The 12125-nt window shown below is 30.8% G+C and overlaps 1 pseudogene; it reads left to right on the plus strand.

Annotated features, from left to right (window-relative positions):
• Positions 1-8579: 8579 nt before the first annotated feature.
• LOC106297763 lies at positions 8580-9787 on the plus strand (annotated as a pseudogene).
• The last annotated feature ends 2338 nt before the right edge of the window (positions 9788-12125 follow it).

Raw genomic sequence — 12125 nt, forward strand, 5'->3', positions numbered from 1 at the left:
TAGGCCTGGGCATCCGGGTCTTCGGGTCGGGTTCGGATCGGGTATTGTCGGGTCCGGGTCCTTCAGGTCCTAGCAATTTAGACCCATATAGGTACCTATAACTTTTCGGGTCGGTTCCGGGTCGGGTCTTGTCGGGTCTGGGTCGGGTCTTGTCGGGTCCGGGTCGGTTCAGGTCTATAATTTCAATACCCGTAAAATACCCAAAATTTTCGGATATATTTCGGATCCGGGTCGGTTCGGGTATTTTGGACCCGAAATAGACCCGAAATATACCCGAAGTACCCGAACTGGACTCGAAAACTCTAAAAATACCCGAAGAACCGCAAAAATACCCAAAAATTTATCCAAAATCAGATCCGAAAACCCAAAACATACCCGAATTTTACCTGAATACCCAAATTATATTTTCTAAAAATCTAAATTTTCACCAAAAACCTACAATTATACCCGAAAATCCAAACCCGAAACTTAAAAAAAAAATCCAAAATACCAAAAATATACCCAATCACCCAAATATATCTAGTATATACAATTATTTGTGGGTACTTCGGGTACCCGAACGGGTCTCGGGTAGGACCCGGACCCGAACCAAGACCCGCGGGTCCAAAAAAAAAAGACCCAATAGGTACTTAGCATGGACCCGGACCCGGACCCGGACCCGAACCTGTATTTTTGGGTCGGTTCCGGTTCGGGTTTTCGGGTCCGAGTAAAATGCCCAGGCCTACCTAATTGATTGACACATAAGCTAGAGATCTTTTTTAATTATTACAAAATTGAGGTTACATCTTTTCAAATGTTCTTCAATTAATATATATGGATATCCGTGTGCCATAAATATTTTATATATACAATTGAAACATACTAAATTTTACGTTATAAATTGATTATTTTCTCAGTTCGTAATAGTATAATTATTTAGTGTTAAAATGTATATGATTGGTTTTGAAGACTTTTATAGATTATCAAACTGGCATATACACACGATTGTTTAATATTAGTCGATGAGTGAAACCCATATTATTTTGAGTGTTCTTGGGTGATTGTGTTTATAAGAATCGTGTGTTCACTCATCGACTAATATTAAACAAACCCGCACATTTTTTTCTTCTTATACTAAAACATTTTGGTTTATATAAAAAAATTCACTAAACTAATGTAATTTATATTGTATTATATAATTCTATAATGCCTATATTTATGTGGCTTATATTGTTATTAGTTATTGCTATAAAATTTATTTTGAGAACATTATTATGTAACAATACTATTTTACATAATTTTAAATTTTATTTCTAAGTTCGAAACGTATATGGAAGTCAAATTAAATTGGACCAACAAATTAGAGAAGAAATATTTTGGGATATTGTTAAAAACAACAAAAATATTTTTTAAAAAAATAAACTATAATATATTGTACATGCAAAATAATTTTGTAGTAAAAATGTTATTTGAAATATTGCTTGAAATACACAAAGTTGGATAAGATTTTTTATTTTATTTTATTTGAAATAGAAATAAATATTTTTTTCTAACAAAATCTTTTAAGATCTTTATAAAATGTATTTCTGAAAATTAATTAATTAAATTTTTTATTATGATTAAAATTTAATAAAAATATTTTATATGATTTTTAATTTTCGTTCATAAGAAATTAATTTGAAATTCTAATTGTATTTTATGATAGTTAAATTTAAATTAATTAATTTTCAGAAATAAAATTTAAAATGATTCTGAAAAGATTTTCTTAGATTTTTCTTGAACAATATTTATTTATATTTTAAATAAAATATAAAGATATCAAAAGATATGATGATTAAATTATATAAAATTTTATAAACATTCTAGATGATGGTTCATTCTGAAATATCACACATGAAAAAAATCATGACTTCTGCTTTAATAGTATAGAAAGAGTTGAATATAATTAAATATATTAATACGATCTTTTTTTGACAAAGGGCTTATACTAATACGATCTTAATTAGAACATCGCTTTAATTTCTAATTTGAACAATAACTCCCAATTGTGTACATTTTTCCTTTAAACATATAATATTTTTGAAACTTTTGATTAGTTTTTTTATAATGTTCAGTGTACGTCCCTGTTAAAAGAAATTTGTGTATAATAAACTATTTGCTTCTTTTTTGACATTCTTTGTTTAGTATTTGTTTTATATGACTATGTACAGTATAACCTCTTTAAATTAATACTTTATAAATTAATATACACTAAAAATCTCTATAAAATAATATAAATTTATAGTCTCAAATTGAGTTTTTGGTTCAATTAGTATTTCGATAAATTAATATTTCTATAAAATAATAAAAAATTATAGTTTTGGTGTAATCCCAACATTATTAATTTATAAAGCTTTCACTGTACTTTAGTTTCATCTATCTTATTCCAAAAACTCATGGATGGTTAGAAAAGAGAGTCCGATTGTCCGATTTTTTAAAGGATTTATTTAAGGTTGGAATGGTGGCTCTGTACCATATAATTAAACATACTTTTATCAATCAGAGATGATAAGTATGTATGTGAAAAATATTCACAAATATTTTAAAGTATCACGTCAAGGAGTTCAATTTGCTCAAAACATGAATATTGTTGGTATAGTGATGTATTTTACAAATAGTTTACTGATACATACATGCACGAATCAAGTACGAAACAAAAACGAATAGTTGATTCAAAATGCTGTTGGAAACCAGGGATCCTAATCTACTTGAGAACCATAACCCTCCTTTTGTATGTTTGGCAATTTTTTCATTTCTGGGTTATGTATGATATACATTATTTATAAATGAATTGATAGAGAGATACACAGAGTAATTTTGAGAAAGTAGGGAATATTCATTACCCCCTTAGAGGCTATGCATGTGAGAGGTCGTATAGGTAAAATTAGATATAGGCATGTTTAATGTGAGATTCTTACGGTGGGGTTCTTAGCGGGATATGAGAACCGGTTTTTAGCTTTTTTAGTTAAAAATTAAGAGACGAGTTTTTATATTCCGCTAAGAATACCACCCTAAGAATTTCCCGTTAAATATGCTCTAAGAGCATCTCCAACCCACCCTTATATTTGCCTCTATATGATATAATAGAGGAAAATCTACTCCAACCCACCTTTATTTCTTCCCCTATAATAGAGATTGCTATTTTTTCCTCTATACGTAGGAAAAAAATAGCATTCCTCTATAATAGAGATGTACCTTTTTATTTACAAAATAGTCCTTTAAATTTTGTGATTATAACTAAAATACATGTTTATGAAGAAATACAATTTTTACATATAAATGCACAGATTTTTGTTTACATACTAATTTTTAATTTTTATAATTATAAATAAAATAAAAAAAAGATATCTAATTATTTTATGTTTACATACTAATTATTTTATTTTAAAGTCAGACTTTTTATTTAATGAATGATATCTAAAATTTTATATTGATAATTAAAACTATTAATTAAAATTTAATTATTAAAAATTTAGCATAATTTTACATATTGATAACATATTAAAATTAAACTTAAATATTGAAACAACTTAATACTCAAATATTAATCAATACAACATGTTGAAACAACTTAATACTCCGGTAAATTACTTTCGAATCCACAAAAATTGTTAAAATATTGTCCAAATGACGTGGGTGGATGAAGAGTTTGCTTATTTTGTTGCTATTGACTGCGCTTTTGTAAAATATGTGCTTTCTTTACTTGGAAATGTTCACGGACATTTGGATCTTCTATGGAATTTACGTCACAAAATACAAAAAAATTTTCCTTCATCTGTTTTAAAGCAAAATTTTGTCTTTGAATCTCCAACTCATATTTGTCTTTGTTCACTTGACTTCTTTAGGTTCTCTAAGAATTGTTTATTTCCTTCTTCTAGTGTATTGGAAGAGAAGCTCCACCACCAGAAGTACAAATACGAGATGATGAAGATAATCGGTTCCAAGAGTTTTTAAGTTGATTCAGAAAAATCAAAGATAAAGAAGCTCATTTCTCACTTTGGAATGCATTAATTGACCATTTATGGGAAAAATATAGTAATGAAATGTTTAGATAATGTCTATTTTGTTTTATTAATATTTTCTAATGTCGTTTGTAATAAAATATTTAATTTAAATAATATTGCAATTTTATGAAAAAAATTTAAAGTTATAATAAATGTGTTAATTTGCAACATTTATAAAATAAAAAAAGAATTTTGTAAAAATATTCCTTTATAGAAGAAAAAGTAGAGAAATATACTATTATAGAGGAAAAAATAGAAGAATACTAAGAAGTTTCTATTCCATATATCTCTTACAACCTTTAAGGGGACCATTTATCTGTACACATTTTGTCCATTGATCTCAACCTTACACGTTTCCCACATCTCTGCGTAACACATGCATCGAAATATCTAAAAGTTAATAGCGTTGTCTTAAAGGCAAGTTCACTAGAAGTCATAGCGAGTTGTGCCCCCACTCTCCCAACCTCCGTGGCTCCAAACCAAATCGGCGATGAATGGGTCCGGCGAAATAGTGGCGAGTTTAGCGACCGTTCACCCGGTTTTTCGTGGGACACCTTTTATGATCTATCTGTCATCACCTTAATCCACAAAGTCATTGACACCATCAATTCTTCTAGATATTCTAGAATTTTTTTCTTCATAAAAGTCTAGAGTTAGTTAACTGTAACCTAACACAAAAGATTCGATTGATTACTTACCGGTGTAATTTTGAGTAGCAAACTGCAGAACATCAGAATATTTATGTGTTCGCACGGCTGGATCAAGTTCAGTCAGCAAAAGTTCTAGAACGTTAGCTATGTTTGGGTCCCTTTAGTTGTTTCATTTCATAAATTTTACGCTATATGGTTTTTTAAATTAAATTACTTTATGTTTGCAAGAAATTTAAATTAGTAATGTAATACATTATTTTTTGCTGAAAACCTAAAATAATGTAATATGTAATACATTATCTCGTTTTTTTTCTTTATCAAAAAAACTCTAGGTTAATTAGGATAAATGAGCACATAGTTAGGTAGTATAAAATTTGATAATATCTTGAAATAAGATTAGAATATAGGGCAATTATCTCAAATAACAATTTTTAAATTTTCGTCACGTCACTAAATAGCCATTTCTATCTAAACCGGTTTGATTTACATGAGAAAAAATGACATTACATTTTCTAACTTCTTTTGTAAGGGAATTAGCTCGAACATTTTCGATCCTCAGATTATGGATAATGCTAAAACTTTCAAAGTTCATGTGCCATAAACGAAAAATAAAAACTGATCAATCAACCAGGTTATCAATCATATCTACCAAATCGGAGAAGTCTCATCTAAATTGCGTCATGCTACTTCATCCATAATGAGTCCAACTTTTATAAATGGATTTAAGATGTAGACTTTACGGCCCAGTTCAACTCCTTAACTTAGGAAATGTGGCTTTCTGAAATTGTTACGGTCACTACAAGAAATTTGGGTTTTAATAGCAGACCAGTATAGTGTTTTTTTCGATTTTGCTATGGTTGACATACCTCTTACTTTTAGATAGCGTTTGTGAAAATGCAAACGCTATCTTTGGTTGGTCCAATTTTAGGTCCGTAAACGTTTTTTCTAAACCTAGTATACATAGCACTTTCAGTTTTGAAACACTATGCATAATTAAAGCGTGAAATAATTTATTTTTCCTTTCACCCTTGTTTCACTTTCCTACTCACTATATTTTATTTTCCTCCAAAAACCTTAACACTAAATTTAAACCCTAAACTTTTAACACAATCCTAAACTCTAAACAAAAACTTTAAATTCTAAAATTTTAACATTAAATCTTAAATTTAACTTCATATCTTAAATATAAACTAAAAAATTACTATTTTCAAAAGTTAATCTCAAATCTAAAATCAATACTCCAAACCCTTAACCCTCAAACCCTATACTCAAAACTTTATTCTAAACTCCAAACTTTAAATCTAAATTCATATCAAACTTTTCTAAAATTTAATACACTACAATTTTTAACTACATGCTAGTCTTAATGTATATATATATATATATATATATATATGTATGTATTTTGCAAATCTTGAATTTTGGAGTTTAGGATATGTTTAGGGTTAAGATCTAAATTTAAATCTAAAAAAAATCAAGTTTTTAGAACTATGTACATATCTACTTTAAATGAATTAAACATCAAATTTTAATCAAACTTATAATAAACATTAAAATTAAAGAAAGATTAGAAACAAAAAAAATCTTTCGATGTACAACAAAGAAGATATAGAACCAAAATACTACTAAAATAAACTTTACTGTCCAAAGTGAAAATAAAGTAAAACAACTAAAAGAAAAAATTCCTATTGGTTAGTTCATAAGCACAAGGATTGAGCTTTTCACCGTCAGATGACAGGATCCTCATCCAATGGACCAAAATTATTCTTTTATTCAGTTCTGGAATTTTTTGAGCAAACAGATCTCATATCTTTCGACACATTCTCTTAGACAACTTCATCTCCTCATCTCTTCCTCCTTAGGATTTATTCACTACTAGCCCCCTCATTCTCTTTGCCAATCTCTGCTCCATTTTTCTCTACCCTCGCGAGATCTCTGCTCCATGACTCATCTTCTCTCCCTTTGTCGATTTATCTTTTCTCCATCTTCTTCTCTCTTATCAAGAATACTAGATCTAGAAGCAGAGGCTAAGCATCGATATTTCTCATGATACTGACAAATTTCATTCCGCCGCGAGGCGCGGCTGAGGTGGTCGACGACTCCGACACTCGCGGTACTCTCTCTCTCTCTCTCTATGTTGAATCTGACTTTTTTGTTTGTTAAGGTGGTCGCGAGCAGAGATGGTGGTGCGGCGGGTGAGGACTGGAAGATTAAGAAGACAACAAAGGGCATGGATTGATGCGACAACGAAGGGCATGGAAGAACACAACAACGAAGGTGGTGGTGCGACGGGTGAGGATTGGAAGATGAAGACTACAACGAAGGTGGTGGTGCGGCGGCGTTTAGTTAGTAATTAGGTTAAAGCTTAGTTTAGCTTTTGGTTTATTATTTAATTAGATTTCTTTTTATATTTTTGTAATCCAATTTAATTAAAAATAAATTTAATTAATAAAGAAATTTTAAATCTATGAATTAATTTTAATTATGTTTTTATTTTTCAATAATTAACTAAAAATAAATATAAAATAAATAATTTTAATATAAATAATAACAAAAACAAACACTATTAAAGAATGTTTAATTGCATACAAAAAAATGGTATAATATATGACAATAAGATAGCATCGCGAAAAACCGCTATCTAATGTGCTTGACCTACTATGACGGGCGATGATACAGCGCTTCATAAACCGCTATCGTATCGTTAGATAGCGTTTTTCGCCCGCTAAGAAAAGCCTTTTTTCTTGTAGTGGGTGTCTCAATCAGGGCCAGACCGCAGATTCCCGACGCACCGCAACATTCCTAATGGCTAGACGACGCTCGTATGTGTTTTATGTCGTATGTCTGACACATTGTCTATGCCAAACATTTGTCCCAAGTGGTCGCTGTCTCTCTACGGAGACTAGACCCCACGGCCCATAATTATATTCACAATACAAACACAGAAGCCCATTCTATATCATCTTCTCGCTACCCAATCTTCAAACACGTTGAATTAACGTAAAAGGATAAATAGTATAGAAGCTTGCGTGGCTGAATCATGGACGTACGTGCGTTGGGACACGGCTGCAGATGCCACAAACTTAGTGAAAGGTTTCGTTCTTATGGATTATAATGGTTGAATTCACTAGGAATCAAGTAATCAAATCTTTGTTAAATATATTTTATATGTTTGCGTTTCAGGGTATTGTAGTGAGTCTAAAGATCCGCAAGATCGGTCACTCTGCTCATGTTTAAACTCCCTAGAATTCAACGGATTTAAGATCAAAACGAACTAGACACTAGTGAAAAATATTCAAATTATATATACAACTTTTGTGGACCGGTTCGCTTAATATATCAAGATATCACAACTACGACAACTTATTCCATTAATTATTGATTAGCTCGTTGATCAGGTTCGGCTCGTATCACTAGCTAGTGCTATTGTTATCGTCTTTAAGAATTCTGCATACAGTTGAGTACAAAATGGTTTTGAAAACGAAACTGAACCACAAATTAAACATGAAATGATAATTAACATATTTAGGAAAAAAAAAAACAAATTAAACATGAATATCCTCTGTACATTACTCAACAGTTAATTCGTATTATAAAAGGGGGACAAGAGGGACAGTGGGTGAGCATAAAGTCATCATATTTGCATGTTAGAGCAGCCTCATCGCGGTCTCTTATGACCAATATTTAGTGTTTTTAGCTTTTAAAAAAAAAGAAAATTGCTTAATTAAACAAGAGACGTATATTAATTAGAGTGCACAAGAGACGGGTTTTTGGGACACGCGTCGGACATTCACCTTTCTCTTCTCTTTCTCGACGGATGCTCTTCTCTCTTGACTCCTCGACAAAACCGACCGTCTCTGGCCATCTCTCCTCGAATCTGATCTCTCGTTGACGGAATCTCTCGTCGATGGAACCAGCCGTCGTCTATCTCGGTGGAATCATCGTCTCTATCGGTCCCCTCGACGAAGAAGATGCAAAGGAGAGAGATTACGAGAACTCCGAAGACGATGATGAGAATCACGGAGTTGAAAGAAACGGATCTTCTTCGTCTGTGTTCGATTTCTCTGCATCTCACTCCGGCTCTAAACACTCGGGCCTTCCTTCAGCTAACGACGTTTTCTCTCAGGTCATCATCATTCTCTTTTTGTAGATCGCGGTGAAGCTGAAATGATTTCTTATCATTGATTGGAAAGAAAAGTTAATTTTATTTGTAGCTTTGTGTAATTGAGATTTAGGTTTTTTTTTATGTGATAAAGAAATCTTGTTGATGTTTCAAGTGTGTGAACTGGTTGTGTTACTAGAGAAAGCTTATAGTGTTGCTTCTATGTGTAGATATGAGGGCCACCTGAGTTTCTAAACAACCATATAGAAGCTGATGAAGAAGCTACAGCTAGAGATGTTGAGCACGCTAAGTGTCTTACCTGCAAAAAGAAGAAAGCTAAACTTAAAGGTACCCCACCAGTGCCATTCACATCCCCATGTTTAGTAGGTTCACTGGATCATAGAGGGATAACATGAAAATAGATGTGAAAGGTTGATTTAGAAGCTTGTTTGGGTACACCTTAAAGCATACGTATTGTGAAATAGCAAACCAGGAACTGAGTTTGTTGTCTCTATCTAGTTTGGTTTTCTCGGTTAAGCACTGACTGTTTCAGCTGGTTTTATAAGTGTTGTCGTGGAAGCAAAACCTCAACTAGTAGGGATCCATGAGAGAGTAAGGAACAATATCGATGCACCACCACCATCTTCAGAGAATGGTGAGAAGCGGATATCTACTGCAACCAATCCTAATGCAGAAGAAGAAGCTGAAGATCTCTTAAGGTATAAATTAAGTCTCTTCATCATATTCTTTCCTATTATCACATCCGAGCTTCATTAGTGTTTTCTTTTCATGATTTTAGGATGTGTCTGCAATGTGGAGTGCTGAAAACATATACAAGCGCGAGAGGGATGGTATGCCCGGTTTGTGATGACCAGCCGTTACCGGACTCGGACGCCAAGAAGAGAGGCTCTGCGATCAAAGATAAAGAGAAGAGCAAAAGAATGAGAGGACAATCCTCTCATGCTTCTTGGAAAAGTGAAACCGAGATGCAACTAAGGCAACATTTCGATTAGTATGCTTCAGAACCTTCTTCTCCTTTTTTACTACATTGTTTCTCCATCCAAATCCAGTTTCTGTAACGTAACTTGTAACACAAGAAGATCATCTACAAAGTTATTGATGTTAAGAGAAATGCATAATTTTTTTAAGAACTCTAAAATTAAAAACTTGCAATGGAAGATATAAAAGTAGAAATTTCTTAACAAAGTCTCTTAGCCTAATAAACTCCTTAAATACTAATAAAAAATGGTTAAGAGACTCTTAATGGGTATCATGGATAATGATGCTGTTAATCGTCAGAAGGGTAACATTATCTCAATTAACATAATAAGAGTGGTGAATAAAAAAAAAAGAGTATTTGGTAATATATTAACTTTCATTAAGTGGTGAATAAGAAAAAAAAAGAATAAGAGTGGTGAATAAAAAAAAAGAGTATTTGGTAATATATTAACTTAAGAGGTGATTAAGTGGTGAATAAGAAAAAAAAAAGAAAAAAAAAAGAAAAAAAAAAGTGGTGAATAAGCACGTACTCTAAAGAGTTAACAACAAATAAAATAACATTAATTTGTCATTATGGGCACATGAGGTCGCACGTGTTTGCTTTGGGATCACCGTCGTCACGTGATTCAAGAAAGCTAAATGAACAAAAACCAAGAAATTGTTGAAGTAAGCACGATGATAATATTCGTATGTACTATCAAACGAATAATCAGAGATTCTTGTTTCACAGAAAGAGAATAAAAGAAAGTAGAACCACTCAGTGATACGAGAGCCTCTGACTTAAAAAGAGAACTCTGTGAGAAGATGATTGCACAGTACAAGCCTGAACCATGATAGGCTGGGCCTACCAAGCACCGTCTCAGTCTCTCTAGACTCGTTTTCCTCGCTAAAATCACATAATATAAATATTTGTGTCCTTTCTTTTATTGCAAATATTTGTTTATTATTTTTAGTTCTTAACCCATATATTTATATTTTGGGTAAAATGTTAAGTTTATTACCTTTTTCGAATATTTAATAGAAATACAGAAATTACAAGAAGTATAGAAACAAAAATCAATACAATACTAAAAGACAAATATAAGCCATGGAGAGGGTGTCCACGTAGGATAGTAAAATCAACCAATTAGAGAATCCGAAGTTGCCACGTCATCTCATTTATTTTTTCGTAAAAAATAAAAAAACAATGCAAAGGAAAGGATCGAACCCAGGTTAGTATGACATAAATATATGGCAGTTACCACTAAGCCATTGAAACTTTCTTGGATACATGTACACCAATCACTAAGTATGTAATCACAAACTCTTATGTACCGTTACAATAATATGAATCAACTTTTAAGATTCCGATAAACAAAAAAAAGTAAGCGACTAAGCTAATATATTCTTTGAAAGTGTGAGAACATTGACAAATATGAAAAAAAACATAGATTTTTGTTTTCGTGACAAAGTTAAATTGTAAAAATAAGTTCAACATATAAATTTTCGCAACAAATATGAAAAAGCATAGATTTTTGTACAATTTTGACAAAACAACTCAAAACATAGTTCTCTAATGTCTTAATAAAATATTATTTAAGGGTGCAATAATTAAATATATCAGTTCAATAAATTTTGTAATTTATAGAAAAAACAATAACACAACAAATTTTGAAACATTTGTTTAACCTATCGACTTCTTTTCATGAGAATCCAACTAAACAAGATAAAAAAATAATTAGATTTACAAGTATTTAATTACCAATTTATTCAATTTTGATTAATTTCAAATTGTAATAATGTATCCTTTTGAAGTTACAAAAAAATAGTGTTCTTTCTTTATTATACTAGCATTATATATAGATTATATATACACAAATAAATATAATATAACAACATAAGCTTGCTTTCTCCGATTTATATGAAAACTTTTTAAGTTATCCACCAAAGCAAATTAATTAAATCAATCAAATTGTTAAAATACAGCAAATTAATATATAATTTTATTTTAAATTAAATTTTTTAAAAAGTGTATTTTCATTAAAAACAAAATATTAAATAAGTAAAACTGATTTGATGGTAATTTTTGTGACATATGTATTATTTAAGGGTGCAATAATTAAATATATCAATTCAATAAATTTTGTAATTTATAGACAAAACAATAACACAACAAATTTTGAAACATTTGTTTAACCTATCGATTTCTTTTCATGAGAATCCAACTAAAAAAGATAAAAAAACAATTAGATTTACAAATATTTAATTACCATTTTATTCTATTTTGATTAATTTCAAATTGTAATAATGTATCTTTTTGAAGTTACAAAAAAATACTGTTCTTTCTTTATTACACTAGCATTATATATAGAT

Source organism: Brassica oleracea, chromosome C6, assembly GCF_000695525.1.
Source record: "Brassica oleracea var. oleracea cultivar TO1000 chromosome C6, BOL, whole genome shotgun sequence".
Lineage (NCBI taxonomy): Eukaryota > Viridiplantae > Streptophyta > Magnoliopsida > Brassicales > Brassicaceae > Brassica > Brassica oleracea.